Consider the following 5246-nt stretch of genomic DNA (forward strand, 5'->3'; position numbering starts at 1 on the left):
CGCCCGAGTTCACACATGCTTCGTTTCAATGGCTAAAATTGAAGAACTAAAATTCGAATTGGTCGAACACCCACCGTATTCACCAGATTTAGCCCCCAGTTTATGTTGAAAAATAAAAAAAAAATTTACCCAAAAAAAATGGTTTTTATACTTTATTCTAAGGACTTATTGAACTACCCTCGTACTTTGTAGAGGCTCCATTCGGTTCCTTCGGTCCGCCAGGGATGTGTTTAAGATTTCGCAAACTTAATCAAATGCATGCAAATTGTATGAAACGCATGCAGATTGAATAAGTCCTGTGTTAACTTAATTGCATTTTATTTCACACACTATTGAAATACAAACAAATAAAAATGTATCTAGAAATTGAAAACGATGTTACAAAAGAAAACAGAAAACTCTATACCACGATGACATTAACAACTAATTCGTTTTGTGAAGAGCGTGTCGCTCAGAGTACTGCTCCTCCAGCCCAATGTTTTCAACTCGGTAGAGGACGATTACCGTTTCAGGGCTGAAAAATTATCAGGTTCACAGAAAAATTATCGTGTTTTTCAAATTTTTAGTCAAAAATCAATAAAACTGTTAAAATATCTTTAAACTCTGTAAATAGTGATAATTGAAGTATGCAAATATAAAGGATTAATTAAATTTTACTAGAAAGTGAACTGAGGAGTTTGAAGTTTGCAATTACACTCTTTTAAAAATCCAACAATCACATCACTTTCAAAATAATATATTTTTAATTGATTTATTACAATTACAGTATCTGACAGTAAATTTATTAGTACATATATTGTAATCAATAACTAATATCAGTCTTACTGATATGCAATAAAATCGCTTTGCAATAAAAACGAATACTTTCTGGTACTTATTTTTAAGAACTATTAAGAAAAATAACATCGTCGAATAGCTCATTATCAAGAATACGAAGAAGTTGTATACTAAGCTACAGTTAATATCACCTGCCGCATTGCACATCAGTGTATTTATGAGTATTGCAATAACTTACATGAGTCTCACTCATATAAAATAAAGTCGCTTTATAATGCAATACGAATACTCTCAGGGATTTTAACGTTTCTTTTATTCTGCGAATACATTGAATTTTTATTCATTCTTCTATATTCCTCTGGAGAAGGCTCAAATTTTACACAATTTTTATTAATGCGTTGTTTTGCTAACAAAATCCCTTTCATTGTACTCGTTATCAATCGATTCCTCGTTTTAGTTTTTGCCAAATTTACCGCGCTGAAATTTCTCTCGCATTCGGAATTAGAATGTGGAAGAGAAATTACGTTCAACGCAAATTGGGGTAAATTTTTGAAAGAATAACCTATCTGATCCTCTTCTTCACAAGTCAGAAGATTATGCCAAAAGACGTCGATATCTTGCGAAATCTCCATATTAGGAGGAAGCTTAAAATCAGGCATTTTTCTCCATTCATCATCAATAATTTGATATTGATCTGGTTTGACAAGACGAGGCAAAGACTGAATCAATGACAACAAAATCGGCATTTTTAAGCGAGTTTTTTGAAGTGCTGCAACCGTAGGTTGCAGAACTGTAATTCTCTACAGTATAATATTTTCGAAATTGAACCTTTCCTTAATTTGAGTACAGCCAACAATAAGAGATTCTCTGCAGCCTTTGTAAAAACCAGTTTTTAGCTGCTGATTGCTTTTAAATTCTGGGTTTTGCAAAAATGTTGCAATCTCCACTCACAAATACAGGTTTTCCAGAAGAACGAAATTTTGACATTCAGGTGGAAAAATTTTTCTACTTTAGTCTTATTGACGTATTCGCCATGTATGTAACTTTTCAAAAGTTCTTTGTACGTCGTACATATGGCATCGTACTTGGTCGCGATTAACGGCTTTTCAGATTGGAAAAGTGTGTTCAGAGAAGTGAACTTTGGCAAAGTCCATTTCAGAAATAGAAAATACAATTCTATTATAGGATTACACAATCCTGAAACTATTTGCTCGACTACAAGAAGTTTTTCCGTCAACATTTTATCCTCGAAGAATACATAATTTCAAGGCCTGCCACTGTTCAACGATTCAAGAAACGACGGCTTCTGAAGAAAGCCATCGGGTTTGTGCACAGTGCAACATTTTATGAATCGCTAAGTCAAGAAAAACTTGGAACTGTTTAAAAGCAAAAATTCTGTTTGCGCTTTCCTGGAAAAAGTTATAAACATTGCGGGCTAAATCTTCGCATGTCCGAGGAAGACATTTGCACGCTTCGCTAGCACACAAATGAATAGAATGACAGATGCATTGGATGATGAATATTCCCGGGAAATCGTCCTTGAATAAAGTGGAAACTGAATGATTGGACCCCATCATGGTATTGCAACCATCTGATTCAAATCCAATAATATTATCGTTGAACAAATTGTATTCCTCGAACGAAGATTTCACGATAGCGTAAAGATTGTCGGCATTGGCTGATTCGAAATTATTTTCTTCAGTGAAAATCTCACAAAGGTTCCAAAACGACGCACAATTTTTCCTTCTTTGTCGTCGTTGAATCTGAAAGACAAAATACATTTTTAAATTTTAATTTGCAAAAAACTGGTATTTGATTAATTTTTTACTTTGCTGTAAAATTTGTTACTTCCTTTAATGTTTATATTTTATATTATATGTTTATATTCACGTTTTTAGATGTTAAAAAAATGTAAACAGTTAGAATTGATTTTCGCAAAAAATGCTATTTACCTCACGATGATGCATATAGTTCTGACTGTCGAAACATCGGTCTCTTCGTCGAAACATCTGTCCCTTCGCCTCTTCTTCATCTGTCATTTCTCTAGCGAAATTTGTCTGTGAAAATAAAAAATATATAGATTACGGTTGCTTTTACTTGTTTTACTTTTTAGGCTTTCAAGTAATTAAGACTATTTTATAAAAAAGGAGCCTTGCTGCCTTAGCGATATTTATTTTTCTGAAAGAAAGAAGAATATCAATTCAATGAATTCTTGAAAATGAATATGCATTTAAATATTACTTACACTTTTTTTGTATAAATATTCAAGCTACCATTTTAATTCTCTTGTAAGCTACTAAATACATCACAAAATAGCTATATAATAAAACCTTAACGAAAAACATAACCTTACAAGCGTATAGATTTAGGGTTGTAAAGTTACATGAAAATTTTAAAACGTTTCAAAGTTTCATAAGTTTTAAATATTAGGGCGGGAAATTTGAAAATAATTAAAAATTGAAATAAATAAGGAGGTTAAATAAACATGTCAAGCCAGCCCTGGTTTCCATATGATCCTAATGGAAACCAGAGTTGGGTTGTGAAGTTTATAATGCAAAACAGAGGAAGGCATCATTGAACACTACGGTACTAAAGAACTAGAAGGACTAGAGTTCTTGATAATAGTGAATAACCGTGAAAAAAAACATCGGGTACTAGAAATTATCTTCTTTTTACTATTATCGTACAAGCATTATCGTTTATCGTTTTGACTGTACAATTATGTGACAAACACGATAATTATCGTATGTTTGAGAACACTGCTTCAGCCCCTTCTACCCCAGGCACTTTCCAGGATTAGTTCCTGGTTGCCCTGTTGCCATTTCATGTTTTGAATTCATGAAAATTTTGGAAATAAGTGACAACGTTGTACACAATAAGACTACAAGTGGCACACACATACAAGTACAATGAACAATTCTTACATAATGGGTATCCTAGTTACATGTATCGATTGGATGTAGCATACTTTTTAAATATTTAAAAATAAACGGTAAAATAGTAAATATCAATCCATATGCATGATAGCAGTCTGAATAATTAATATTATTCTGAGAAAATCTGTAAAATTACTACGAATTATAAACTAATTTATATATTTACTCGCGTTTTACATATATGGTAACTAAATTTATATTTATAAGCGATTAATAAGTAGAAATATATAATTTATAATCACTTGTATACATATAAGAAAAAATGAAGAAATGTATACTTAAAATATAAAATACAAATCTTAGCGACTGGTCGTTTGACGACAGATTTGGCCAGCCGTACTGAGACAGTTCTAAGAACGTTGTTCTTGCCTGGATGGACCTTTGTGATTCTTAGAAATAGCTACTTTAATGGCGATAGGTCATGTCCCGAATAACAACCATTTTTCCTGGTACCAGACGGTTTGCTATCGACTGGGCCCATTTTTGACGTTATTGCTGCTGATTCAAATATTCCCTTCGCCAGCGCTGCCAAAAATGCTGAGTCATTTGCTGCAAATTCTGATATCGATTGAACCTATTTTGTGAAAGTTGACGTCGGTCTGGCTGTGGAATTGCGGTGAACGACTCTTTAATTAGGAAATATCCGAGGGTTAAAGGAGTAAGGCCATTGCGATCATTTAAGATTGGGGACAAGGGACGTGAATTCAAACATGCTTCAACTTGCGTTAAAAACGTATAAAGTTCTTCGTAGGTGAGACCAGTGATCCCAGATCTGAAACGAGATGCGGTCCAATACTATGACAGGGCTATCTCCATGTGAATATAGTAGGAGACGCTGTAAATGACTGATTTGTGCGCGCAACCCATTTCTCCTCTTCTGAATTTGAAAACTCGAAGATGCACGATTGGCGGTCGGAGCACTTCGTCGATTCTATTTATATATCTATCTGCTAACAGCTAACTGCTTTGAAATAAATTGAGGAGATTGGGATTTTAATATTTCCAGATTTCGATGCTGACGATTCTCATAATTTGAATAGATCGCGCGCCACTTGAAATGCGTATATTTTGAGGTTATGTTATTTCATGTATAAAATATAAATTATATAAATATTAATACTATTATATATATAAATATATACGTATATTAATAATGATAATATTATAATTATGTTATATTATAATAGTCTATTTTTTTTATTTGAAGGTTCATCTCTTTCGTTGAAAATACATTTTCGAAACTGACAATCAATCAATACCATTTTTGGTTAAGAAATCATGTGTTTTGTTAAAAGGTCGTCTTTCTTTGTAGAAATTAAATTGTTTTATGGAAAATTTATACTTTTTTATTAAAAATTATATTTTTCGGTTGAATTATGAACTATAAATATGTTTTGGTTGTAAAGTCGTTCTGTTGTAAATGCAAATATTTTGTTAAAAATTAAAATTATAAGTTTTGGGTGGAAATACTCTTTTTGTTTTTAAAATTAAATAATTTCGTTGAAAGTTCATGTATTTTGTTGGGAATTGACC

Source organism: Belonocnema kinseyi, chromosome 2, assembly GCF_010883055.1.
Source record: "Belonocnema kinseyi isolate 2016_QV_RU_SX_M_011 chromosome 2, B_treatae_v1, whole genome shotgun sequence".
Taxonomy (NCBI): Eukaryota; Metazoa; Arthropoda; class Insecta; order Hymenoptera; family Cynipidae; genus Belonocnema; species Belonocnema kinseyi.